General features: G+C 35.9%; 1 non-coding gene across 1 annotated transcript; it reads left to right on the plus strand.

Moving 5' to 3' along the window:
- Positions 1–306: 306 nt before the first annotated feature.
- Positions 307–413, plus strand: LOC141704245 (small nucleolar RNA R71). Its single transcript, XR_012567890.1, has one exon. It is a non-coding gene; the product is annotated as a small nucleolar RNA R71 (small nucleolar RNA).
- The last annotated feature ends 13,707 nt before the right edge of the window (positions 414–14,120 follow it).

Below are 14,120 nucleotides of genomic sequence, written 5' to 3' on the forward strand. Positions count from 1 at the left end.
CAAAGCTCACAAACCATAGCTATTTGATTAACTCCATATGTAGCCAGAGAATCAACCTTCATTGATAGCGCTTGGAGCTGGGCTGCAATAGCGGTGGCTGCATCAACTTCCAAAATACCTGCTACCTTGCCTGACGTCATCCTCTGAGTTGGGTTTTGATGCTCATTTGCAGCCATCGTCTCTATAAGATTATACGCCTCAGTATAGCTTTTAGCCCATAAGGCGCCTCCAGCTGCTGCATCGAGCATGGGCCGAGATTGGGCCCTCAGACCATTATAGAAACCAGTTATCACCATCCAATCCGGCATTCCATGATGTGGACATTTTCTCAACATTTCCTTGTAGCGTTCCCAAGCCTCGCACATAGATTCTGTAGGTTGCTGCGTAAACTGAGTAAGAGCACTCCTCATAGCAGCAGTCTTTGCCATCGGATAAAACTTCACCAGAAACTTTTGCGCAAGATCTTGCCACGTAGTGATGGACCCAGCTGGTTCAGAATGTAACCAGTCTTTAGCCTTGTCCCTCAGTGAGAATGGGAAAAGCCTCAACTTGATAGCCTCATCAGTCACGCCATTATACTTAAAAGTGCTGCAGATCTCGACAAAATTCCTTATGTGCATATTGGGGTCTTCAGTTGCCGCTCCTCCAAAAGAAACAGAATTCTGCACCATCTGAATAGTGCTCGGCTTGATTTCAAAGGTGTTAGCTTGAATAGCCGGATGAAGGATGCTTGACTGAGTGTCATCAATTTTAGGCCGAGAAAAATCCATAAGAGCTGGATCAGCTTGAACAATACGATCTCCCATGTTTACTGGTTCTTTCCGCTCAGTTCCTGAATCCGAATCCTCAAAATCTAACTTCTCCGGAATATCAAGAACTTCGTCTGTCTCCTCAGCTGTATCTAAAGTCCTCTTGCGAGCACGAGAACAAGTTTTCATAAACGCTTGCTAAAGTACCTGAAACACAACCGGAAATAATAATTAACTACTACGTCCTAATCACTGAGTCCTAATGACCAATGATGGTAAGTACATAAACTAAACAAATACGCCGAGTCCCCGGCAGCGGCGCCAAAAACTTGTTAGGGCGAAATCACGCACTAATATTCACGCAAGTATACGCGTTCGCAAGTAATATAGAATACTTTCTAGTTCGTTCCCACAGAGACTCAGACTAAATTATTGTCTAATTAAACTCACTCACCAATGTATGATTACTTCTCAATGTTAAGACACTAACACTTAAGATTGTTGATTAAATATTAACTACAATTAACTACTTAATTAATCACTTACTTAACACTTCAAATTATCAATAATAAAACACTCATGAGATCACAACTTCATTATTACTTCCTTCAATAGCCATTGTTATTACCTTTAGCATGTGACAGTGATGATATTAATCGAATAACACAAAACTGATAAAAGCCAACTTTCATTGTACTAATACCATTCTACCAAACATCCACAATTAAGATAGAAGTTGAATAGTCATCAATTATGTTGAGTCCCTATATGTCTACAGAAATTGACAACACAACGATTTAAGCACAAGTTATTCCTTTTGATTACATAGGGCAAATAAAACTGTTAGAGTTACCCACTAATCATGCACAACGTACATGAACCTATGCTAGCATGGAAAGTTCTAAATCTCGAGATCCACCGTCGCTTCACAAGAGATTAACACCCTATCTTATATGTTCGCGACGCACATAAGACGAATACGCACAACCAATACTAGATATCATACAATCATCACACACTAAAGCATTAAACAATTACTAAAGAATTCCATAATAAATCCGTTGTAACCCCATGATCACGATTAGCCCATAATAGCACTTATCGTCATCATGGGTTCATATGAAATCATGATAAACAAACACAAGAAAATAATAACTAAACTAATTATATTAAAACAGAGTACGTCACAAGAGTAAATAAGTTCAAAGCAAGAAAACTAGCATCCAACGTTACAACGAAACAAGAATCACAAGAAAATATGCTTCCTCTTCGTCGCGGTGTGCTAAATCGGTCTTCCTCCTTATCTCCTTCGCTCCTTGCGTAAAAACACGATCTTCTTCAATCCACACTTGTGAAAACGTCTCAAATCTACTTATATAATAGTCCCATAAAACTCAGATTACATAGAAGTGGAAACCAAACAGAAGTAGAAGTCCTGAAATAATATATCTTTTTTCCCGACCCTGCGCGGCCGCTCAGCAATGCTCAGCGGGCGCTCAAACCTCTACTGGAAAAAATATGATTTTGCTCCGTTTCTTCGCCGTAATCTGCCCGTTTCTTTCCTCTCGCAATGGTGAACACATGCCAAGGCTTATTCTTGATGATTCCTCCCCCGAAATGCAACTAATACCCTGAAATGCATAAACACTAGAAAAATGCATCAAATACACAAAATACTTGATTTCAAGACACCAATTTAAGCCATTTTAAGACGTTCTAAGTGGTATAAAATGCCACTTATCAGTAAGGGGAATAAATGCCTATGGACATCTACCCAAAAGGTTAGTGTTCAAGTATAAAGGAAGTGTGGAAAGGACTTGGCCTCTTCAAAGAATTCTAAGTGAGGGATATTCTACCTTGATTAGAGTCTACTCAGCTTTCAAAAGGGATACTGGCTTTACCAGGACTGCCAAGACTGAGATTCTCAACAAGATTGCCAGCATAAGAAAGAATTGGTGGGAGTCAAATTCCTTGCCTAGAACATTACTCAGCATGGAATTACAATTCATAAATCACCTCATTGGTTGATGGAGTTCAGAGACAATAACCGAGTCAGAAGATTTTTCAGAATTGAAGACCAGCTCAAAATTGCCAGTAATGAAACTCTCAAGGACATGCAATCTAAGTTGGATATCAGTGAAGAAGATGAAGCTGAATTCTACAGACAACTCCAACTCCAAGTAGAGGAAAATGACAGGAGGCTAGGGAAGAAAATAAGGGAACAAAGGAAAAGAAAATGATTTGCTCAGACTAAAGGAGCACCCTTGAAAACACTATAAATCTTCAATTCTATCTCAGTACATACACTTTTGCAGCACTTTTGAATTTCTACTTGATTTCAACTCATATATTTGTTAAGTGTTTTGTTATCATCAACTTAACTCTGAATTTATGCCTACAATTCTAGTAGACATAAATAGGGGGAGATTGTTAGGAATATATGTATTAGTTTGATGATAAGTTAAACAAAACACTTAAGTAGAAATCTAGTGTTTGTAGCCTCAACGGATAAGACCACTTTGGCTATCCGTTGATGGAGTAGCTTTACTTAGAAATAAGTTTAGTATTGTAGCACATTTCAGTCTATGTATTTAAGTTATAATTCTTAGAAGTTGTGAGAAATTATAAGTCATGTTGACTACTAGTGGATATGCAAATAGGAGGGCTAATTGTAAATATTTCATGCCTTGTAATTTTGTATAAATGAAGTAGTATCAACTGATAGATTAAAGGCCTTCAACGGATGAGAAACAAAGCTTCAACGGATGTCTCTAAAGCATCAACGGATAACATCCATCAACAGATGAGTGCATCAACGGATAAAGCTTCAACTGTTAAAGCATCAACGGATGTCACTAAAGCATCAACGGATAAAGCCATAAACGGATGAAAGCTTCAATGGATGCTCAGTTCCATAGCAGTTGATAGTGACAATTCATAAGCTGATAGAGGCACATGGGTTGACAGAGACAATTGGAATGTGGTAGCCTCTTGGAGGAATCAAGAAAAAGCAGCATTTCCATTCTGGTGCAAACAAGGTAGTATTCAAAGATTCACAGATTATCCTAGATTGCATTGAATAGAGAAATGAAGAAGAAACATGTGAAGAACTATTTTATGATTGTATTTTATTTTTGTCTTCACTTGTAAACTTGGTGATATATAAACCAAGTTGCAGCTAGTAATTAGATGTGCATTTTCCAGAGCTGTTTAGAAAAACATAGAGAAAAAATCATCTAGTTTGTACTAGGAAGCAGTTGTGAACAATTCTTTGTATCACAGATTTTCTGAAATACACATCTCTGGTGGAACAACAAATCCACCAGAAAAGTTTTTACGGCCTTTGTGTTCTTTACATTTGTGTCTTGAATATACATCTGTATGCACCTGCTCAAAGCAATTCACACACATCTGTTCATCATACACTTAGCTTTTGAAACTGCTCAAAACTTGAAAAAGTTTTGAGATTTACATTCAACCCCCTTCTGTAAATCTCATTGTTAGTTCCTTGGGAATAACAATTACGCATAAGAATTAAGCAAGACAGGCATGATATGGAATAAATAGAATTAACAAATAAATTACTAATTCTATCTAGTCCAATCTTGTTGATGTATCTCATCTAGCTATCTCAATCCAATTATAAACTAATACATCTAACAAACAATTCAGTTCAAATGAATAAATCATAATGTAATAGGATACAGAGAGTAAGCATGAACAAATGTCTTATATGCTGGAAAACATATATCTCAATAAAGCAATGAATCATGATCAACAAATATTCAAACACATATTTAAGATCATCTAAAGTAACATGCACAAGTTAAACATCAATCCTAGTTACCAGAAAAATATTTTAGTGAACTAGTTCAGCATTATCTATGTGTCATGTTATCATGCTTGTGCGAATGTTAAACATTTAAACACTAAGATGTTATCATGCATTGAATATTGAGAGCAAAATATTGTAGTGGTTCAAGAAATTGAAACCCGAGATATGTGAGTTGGACCATCTTCAGAGATTGCTATGAAAGCAAGATATTCATGATTCTTGTAATCTGATCCATCCCAACTCTTTCCCAATACACTATAAGTTTTGACTGGCTATTTCCCTAAGACAACATTCCACCTTTTTCTTAACTCTTCAACTGAATCCCTACTAATCCTTGTTTTTCAAGCTTTTTGTTCTGTTGTAACAAAACCCCTGATAGTTACTTGACACATATATCTTGTCAAAACTGTAGCTATCAAATCTTGTTTATGTCCCAATCTCAGTCTTGCAATCACCCCTTGAACTGAATCTGTAAAAATCTCTGCTTCGAAATAGATAGGCTTGATCTTTGGATATAGCATAAGTACTCCTTATGAATCTGATTCGACTAAACTTCCTTGACATGTGAAACACTGCCCTGGCGTCCAGTCCCTTAAGTACTTCTACCTGAGCTTCCTCTGTATCAACTATCAGTAACTCTTACATTCATTTCCCGCATCTGAAAATCCAGTGGTATCCTATGGAGTAAGCCTTTGAGGATGCTCCACAATTTTCGTTTGTAGGTCTTGAAATTATTTTCATTGGAATATTTCTTCAAAAGATTAAAATTGTTTTTAAAAGCTCGGAGGAATTTTGATTCTACCAATAATTGAGTACCCTTATTTTTAATATTTAAGAAAAAATTAAATTTCCAAAATTTTTAATTTTCTTAAAAAACAAATTAATCAAAAATAAATATTTACGTAAAATCTAATTTTCAAAAATTTCGAATTTTCTTAATAATTAAATAAAACGTAAATGTTTATCTAAGAAAAAATTGTTTGAAACCTTTTGCCACTAGTCGCGCCTTATAGGTCTATACTTTACCATCCATGTCGGTTTTCTTCTTGAAAATCCACTTGCACCCTATAGGTTTTATGTTAGGTCCCGAATTATCGTAAAGGGGGGGGGGGTTTAATACGATAATCACTACACTAAAAAATTCTTTCGAATCTTTTGCGGATATAAAATTTAGTGCTCGGTTAATGGTTTCGTGTTCTTGAAGTGAATAGTGTTTAGAACAATAAAACGAGGAATACAAGATATTCGAGGAATTATATATTCGTATATAAGTTCTCGAGGGGTGTTGATACACTCCGGTAAATAAATTAACCGGCTACAATCTAAGAACAACAAAGTTCCTAGCTTCTACAAAGATTTACAAATCAAATCCTATACAATGATCTAGCTTTTGTTTGTACTAGGATTTAATTACCGGGTAACGTATATAATGCCCCTAGGAATATACAAGAGTTAAACCGGGCATTATAACGTTACTCCGGTGAGAAGTTAAACGGATAAACAAAAAGCTTGAGCTTCTCTGTAATTTCTTTGTTGCAATCTTTAGCTCTTTTGGGAGAGAAGAAGATGAACAGAACAATACAATTGTTGAATCCTTCTGTTGTTGTATAGACTTTTTATCAATAATGTGTGGCTGAGGAGAGAGCTGAGATCAGGAATATTCTTTTGCAACCTGCAACTAGTATTTGCAACCTGTGACTCAGGAGGTGGAGTTAACCTGCGACTAATAACACACCAACTACCCTGCGACTAACTAGTTTGGTTGCCTGGTTTATTTACCTTATTAACAAACAACCTGCGACCTTAAATGGTTGCAAGGTTTGTTTTGTTACTTTTGTTTTCCTTTTTTTTCTTTTTTTTGTTTATTCTTTTTCTTTTCTTTTTGTATTTTCTTTTTCTCTTTTTTTTTCTTTTTCTTTTTATTTAAGTTTAAATTGTAACTAAATTAATTTATAAAATAAACTTAAATATAACTTATATAAATAAACTAATTTAGATTTATAAAATAAACTTATTTAAAGTTTATAAAATAAATAATTTTAAGTTTATTAAATAAATTATATTAAAGTCCATTAAATAAATTTATTTAATTTAACAATTAAACTTTAAGTTTCGCCAATCCCTCGAGCCGCTTAGATGTATACCCCGCGCACCTCTTCTCGTACTTTAACAGATCAACGTTCAATCCAAGAACGTTCCTCAACTTAACAATTCTTCTGAAAATAATACCCAGATTCCTTTCATGAGCTGTTGACGCCTAGTGCAACTGGTCTGGTTCACAGACGACTAACCCCGATTCAGGTCTTCGTATTATAGCCTTGATTACATTGTTAAGCCTGCAATAACTTTATCGCTTCAAACACTGACTGTCAATAAACTAATGTACTTTCACTGGGATCCTTTCTGGTACTTTAGACAACATCCTCATTACTACAACAATCTTGAATACTTCTTCAATGTTCTTCACCGACGCTTTGAACATATAAATGAACTCATGTCAGTGAGTATAACTTCAAGACTGCAGCTGTCTTCTTTAACCTATGTCTATACCATGTCTTCAATTCTTCAGATTCCTATGCTTCGAACACTGTCTATCTTCAATCAATGCCAATACACTGAAATCTTCTGGTAGCACTTATACACTGAATCTTTATCATTTCTGAAACCCTGAAAGTCTTTAATATTTATTCTTCACCGAGGCATGAACATATTAATGAGCTTCTTTCAGTGACCTGTAGACATACTTCAATCTTTCTTCTAATCTTTTGATTCTTTGTATTTTCCTTGTCTTCATTTCTTCCTGATTTCTTGTGTAGTCATAGTATTATTAACCTGTCATGTTCTAGTATTGTTCTCGTGTTGAGTTATCACATAACTATTCATATAGCTACGTAGTCTCACCAACATTCTACCCCTTCAGGTGAATAAACTAAAGTCAATATTTTATTTTGATACTGCAGAAAGTAAATTACTGAAATATAAATGCAGTAATAAAGAAATTAAACAATGCAAAACACCAAGAGTTTTCACTTGGTTCGGCTCCTACACCTAGTCTATGGCCTACATCCAAGTCCCCATGCCAACTAGCATAGAGAATGTATTATATCAACTTTAATAAAAGAACTTACAGTCTTTTCCTTGATTACAAATATAGCACCTGAAAGAAACCCTTTCCCAAGCTACCTTGCTACCTAGCCCACTGCTATTCCTTAGCCTTCTAGCTACCTTGCTATACTTTGAAATCAAGCTTGCCACAACCCGGCACAAAGTTGATATGAATACACAAGTACAAGAATAAACAAATTGATTACAACTCAAACTAGGTTTCTTGTTTTTCTGGATATGAATATCTCGGGTATGAAACAAGAAATTGATTTCAGATGATGAAAGATTCTCGTGAAAGTGTTAGCTACAAATCTGAAATGAAAAGTTGTATTTATAAGCAAAGTTCTAACAGATTTATTTTCAAACATAAGATAAGATTGGAAGCTGCATCTCGAATTTCATGGCCTCCATCCATCTCTCAGAGTCTGGACTATTTATAACATATTGGTAGGTGAGAGGCTCATCATTATCTGTAACCATCACATCCCCATCTTGAGTCAAGAGAAATTCATAATTTCTCTCGAGCTCAAGGTGAATCCTACTAGATCTACAAACAACCTATGTTTCCTAAACATGATTACTTACAATATTTTGATGTACATCCTGATATTGTTCCAACTCTAGTTCAGTATTATCATGTGGTTCTCAATCTTCATCGATATTTATTGTCCTCCCACTGGTTTTCTTAGAAAGTATTTATTTCTTAGAAAGTATTTATTTCTTGAAAGGATTATAAAACCTATACCCTTTAGTCTCACTTGGGTTCCCACAAAATAGCATATATCTAATTTTTGTCCAAGTTTGTCAGGGACTAAATGTTTCACAAAAGCTTCACATTTCCAAATATTCATAAATGACATGCTATGACGTTTCTCAATCCATATAGAGTATTTTGAATTATTTTTGTCGAAACTCGCTTAAGTGTAAAGCATAATGTAAAGTAATATGTAATCAAGGAATTATAACTGAACATGAAACTGAAACTGATAGATAATATTAAAATGTGAAGCACATGAACCCTGAAGAAGAAGTTTGGATAAATACAAAGAATCAAAAGATGGAATTAATGTTCTAAGTCCGTAACCAGGTCAAGGGAAGAAGTTCATTAATATGTTCAAGCCTCCATGAAGAATAAGATGTCAAAGGACTTCCAGTATCAGTGAAATGATTTGAAGTATTAAAGATTAGGGGTTCAGTGATTGAAGTAATGAATAATCAACCAAGATGTATCAGTTCAGAATTGTCAAAGAAATTAAATTAAATTAATTCATGTTAGTTGTTTGTGAACCAGACCAGTGCACCAAGTATCAACATATCAAAAAGGAATTAATTCAATTATAAAAGAAACATTGTTTATACAATTATTGGACGACATGAATTTTTGTAAAGCAAGATACCTTACTAAGGACTCCTAGGTCGCATGTAACTTCACAAGGAGATAAGGACGTCGCAACTAAGCAAATATTCCAAGGCAAGAAACCTTACTAGGCTTCCTCGGTCGCAAGTAACCTCCCCCTAGTTGATAGTCGCAAGTAACATAGCCTGGAGGGTTACTTGGTCGCAACTAACTTCCTATAAGGGCAATAGGGTCGCAAGTAAGCCTCCTAGAGAAGATCAAGTCGCCAGTAAGAAAGGAATTATCTAAGGCAATGCTTTTACCCGTGATTGCAAGTAAGGGATGTTATACAAGGAATATTTGTGTTCCTTGTAGTCGCCAATAAAGAGGCAGTGCAAGACAAGTACAGTCCCCTGTGGTCGCAAGTAACAAAATCAATTGCAAAGGATTTCCTCCTCTAGTCGCCAGTAAGTAACTTGGCCATTTCATTGAATGCAGAAACAAATAATTTGGTGTCTGGACAATAATGTGCTACATGTCCAAAGTATTTGTGAAGTTTACAAAGCAGCAAAATGAATGTAATTTCATTTGGTTATCTTCCTCAGCAACAGAAGTGTTTTCTACGAGAGCTCTATTAAAGACTTCATTTATTAAGCTTGTAAACACAAATTTGTGATGTCGAATTTATTGTAGCTAATCATTTGTTTGATTAGATTGTAGCAACCTCAAGGCTTATATTAATAAAATGATATATTTGTCGAATTATTTTTTGTCTATTTTAATTATGTATATATAACGAAGAACTTGAAACGGATCAAAAAAGATTGTAAGTATCATATTCAACCCCCTTTTTACGATACTTTGGGACTAACAATTGGTATCAGAGCTTGTTGATTGACATACAAATCAAGATCCGAAGAAAGAAACAAATTCTTGAAAAAAAATTTGAAATTTTTTAATTTTCAAAAATTCTCATTTTTTGAAAATTTTGAATTTTAAATAATTTTAATTCCGCCAAGATGATGAACAACCAAAGAATTGGAAGTATCAATGTTCCCCCATTCAACAGAAAAAATTACAACCTTTAGAAGAAAAAGATGATGTTGTTTATGAAAGCCTCGAATCCATTATATATTGGGATATTACTGAATGGCCCTTATATTCCGATGGAAGTAGTTGTTGAATCCACTACTGCAACTAGCATAAGAATTCCTTCCTCATCCACTCCCAGGGATCCTTCTAAATATACGGAGACTGACAAGGAGTTGATAAATCTGGACACAAGCCTTCAACTCATAATAGTGGAATCGACTGATAATGAAATGAGTCATCAACTTCTGGGAAGTAGTAGTGCAAAAGATATATGGGAAACCATTGAATTGTTGATGGAAGGTATAAAAGAAGTCAAAGAAAACATGATGGATATTCAGACGACTCAGTATGAAGCGTTTAAACTTCAACCCGGAGAAACACTGTCTTCACTCTTTGAGAGATATACAAGACTGTTATGCGAACTAAAGCTGTAAGGGAAAGTTTATCTGATACGAGAGTCTGGCAGAAAGTTTATGCTGACTCTGTCAGTTCACTTAGAACAAAAGAACACATCAATCAGGGAAAGATATGATTTTATTACCATGTCCTTGGATGTGATTTATGGAAAGCTAAGAACCCATGATTTGGAACAAGAGCAGAGAGCTATTATCCATGGCCCTGGTTTTGTTGACAGTAAGAGTACGATACTTGCAAAAACCACTGCACTTGTCATTCGTGAACCTGAAACTTAAGAAGTCAAGGTTGCACCCTCCTCAACAATCAAGGAAATTATTGTAGCTGAAATTGCTCATGGTGAGCCAGAGAATGAAAATGAGTCTTACACTCAGGAAGAACTTGAATAGTTGGAGGACAAATATATGGCATACATGGCTGCAAAATTTAGTCATGTTAGATTCAGAAGAAAATCCAACTACAAACCAAGGGGTTCACCTGGGAGATTTCAGAAGGGAAGCTACCCATCAGGGTCAAGCTCCAGAGGAGGCTACAAGTCAAGCTGGGTAGACAAGAGCAAAAGAAGATATTACAACTGCATTGAGTTGGGGCACTTTGAATCTGATTACAGAAAGCCCAAGGCAGCAAAACGAAAAGATTCATATGAAAAGAAGGAAACTTATGAAGATCTGAAGAGGCAGAATGAGAAGCTGAAACAGAAGCTGAATGCTTGTGTGGTTAAGGAAAAGGGGAGAGCGTACATTGCTGAAGGAAAAAGCTGGGATGATACTAATTCGGATGAAGAGAAAGAGTATGTGAATCTAGCTTTTATGGAAGACTCTGCAGAAGAATCACCACAATCATCTCAGGTTCCAGAACTTACCACTATTGATATGTCTGTATCTGAATACAAATCTATTGTGCATGAACTTACTTTAGAATTGTATAATGTTCATACAAGCATGCTTTTATATAAACTTGAAAATGATAAGCTAGTTCTTAGAGCTGAGAGTTTGACCTCTAGAAATGAAGAACTAGAATTGCTTGTAGTTGGCTTAGAAGACCTTAAGCAAAAGAATGAATACTTAGAGAATAAAGTTAAGTGCAACGCAGACATAGAAGGCATTCTTAGAACCCAAATTGTTGATTTGGAAAAAAAGTTACAGCCATTTAAGAATGCAGCTTTGACTCAAAAGGAGATAAGAGATAGTCAAAGATTTAAATCTAAGACTTCAACAGGACTTGATTATTCTAAGCTAAATGGTAAGAAAGATAGTGGTGCATTATAGATAAACATGTTTGTCTCAGAAAAGGTACCATATGTTACTAAGGATGTTGTATCTCCGTTGTTCACTGAGTCTGTTTCAGAACCTTTGGATGAAGTGAGTTTGCTAATCAATGAGGAATTGATTTCTGAGGACAGAGAGAAAGAGAAGGTAGAGGAATCCCCTAAGACTCCTAAGGCTCCAGTTAGTAAGGCTAAACCCAAAGTTGACCTAGGTAATAAGGTGGATAAGAAAGGACCTGACACACTTAAGAAACCAGACTCAATAGATGACCCTAAGACTGGTGAGAGTGTTAAGGTTAAGGCTAAAAAGAATAGGAATGGAAAGGTAGGTGTAAATAAGAAATCTGATTTTGCATCTTCCTCATCTGCCTCTAGAAAGTTATGTAATAATTGCAATTCTGTTGCACACCTTACACATGCATGAACAAAAGCTAAAGTAGAATCTGTTACATCTTCTAGTGTGCATGCCATGCCTGACATGCCTAATTTTTATGAGCCTTGTGGCATAGTTGGTTGTATGCCCTGTGCATTTGTTACCATATTTGAGTATTTTAAAGCTTTTCATGCAACTGCTAGCACTTGCACTGACACTAAGACAAGCATGAGTAATGAGCACACAAAGGCAAAGATTGTAGTAGCTCATGTCTCTAAGTCTGACAACTCTGTTGAGACTAGCACTGAGAAGGAGTCATTCAAGGTGAAATCTAAGCATGTTAAGGTTTCATTTGTTGATCATGTTTCTACCCCTAAACCTTTAGGACCCAAGAAAACTTGGGGATGAAAGTCTTCTTAATCAATCTGTGTTTGCAGGGTAAGGTTCGAAAGGAAAAGATCATGTGGATTCTGGACAGTGGGTGTTCTAGGCACATGACAGGAGAAAAGTCCCTGCTCATAGGTGTGGTTGAGAAAGCTGACCCTATAGTTACCTTTGGAGATGACAACAAATAATTTACTAAGGGATATGGAAATTTGGAATTAGGAATATTATCATTGAAAACATCTCTCTTGTGGAAGGATTAAAGCATAATCTTCTGAGTGTCAGTCAGTTTTGTGACAAATAATACAATGTTGACTTCAGACCAGAAATGTGTTTGATCACTTACAGGAAAGATGAGAAGCTTGCCTTATAGGAAGTAAGAAAAGGTAATTTGTTCATATCTGATTTGAAGTCTACCTGTGATAGAGTAATGTGGTGTTTCTACAGCAAAGCTTCATCAAAACAAAGTTTGCTATGGCACAAGAATCTCTCGCACTTGAACTTGAAGACAATGAACTCTTTGGTTAAGAGGGAATTGGTGAGAGGACTACCACAGATGGAATTCTGTCAAGAAGGACTCTGTGAAGCATGTGAAAAGGGGAAGTCAAAGTAAGCATCACACATAAGAAAGTAAATGATGAGCATAACTGAACCTCTTCAGTTAATTCACATGGATTTATTTGGTCCAGTGAATGTGTTGTCACTATCAAGGAAAAGATATGCTTTGGTGATAGTCGATGATTACTCCAAGTACACATGGGTGTTGTTCTTACAATCAAAGGATGAAGCACTACGGATGATAGTTGATCATATAAAGAAGACTGAGATGGAAGCGAAACTACCTATCAGAAAGATCAGATCAGAAAATGGAATAGAGTTCAAGAATGCATTTCTAATTGAATTATGTACAGATAAAGGTGTTTCGAGACAGTACTCAGCCCCAAGAACTCCACAATAAAATGGAGTAGCAGAAAGGAAGAATCAAACCTTGATTGAAGCAGCAAGGGCTATGCTAAGTGAATCAATACTTCCTACCTACTTCTGGGCTGAAGATGTCAACATATCGTGTTATACTTAAAATTTTACCCTGATTAATAAAGATCATGACAAGACTCCTTATGAGATTATGGCTGACAAGAAACCAACACTGAAATACTTTCATGTGTTTGGGGCTAAATGCTTTGTGCTAAAGGAAGGAAATGAGCATCTGGGAAAGTTTGATGCTAAGGCAGAAGAAGGAATATTTCTTGGCTACTCTCTGGAATCTAATGCTTACAGGGTTTATGTAATTACTGATCAGAAGGTGGTTGAAAGCCATAATGTAACGTTAGACGACACCAAGTTAGCAAGCCTGCAAAGAGAAAAGGATTCTGAATCTCTGGAATTTGAAAATCTTTCAGATGATCCTTTGGATGAAGAAGAACCTGAGATTGCTCGTGCTATATCTACTGTACATAGCAATGTTGATCCTGAATCAAGTGGTGGTAATGGTGAAAATGGCGATTATGATAATCATATAGGAAACCCTTCAAGAACTACTACTCAAAGATCAGAATCATCAAGTC

This window comes from Apium graveolens, unplaced genomic scaffold (genome assembly GCF_009905375.1).
Source record: "Apium graveolens cultivar Ventura unplaced genomic scaffold, ASM990537v1 ctg7616, whole genome shotgun sequence".
NCBI classification, from domain to species: domain Eukaryota; kingdom Viridiplantae; phylum Streptophyta; class Magnoliopsida; order Apiales; family Apiaceae; genus Apium; species Apium graveolens.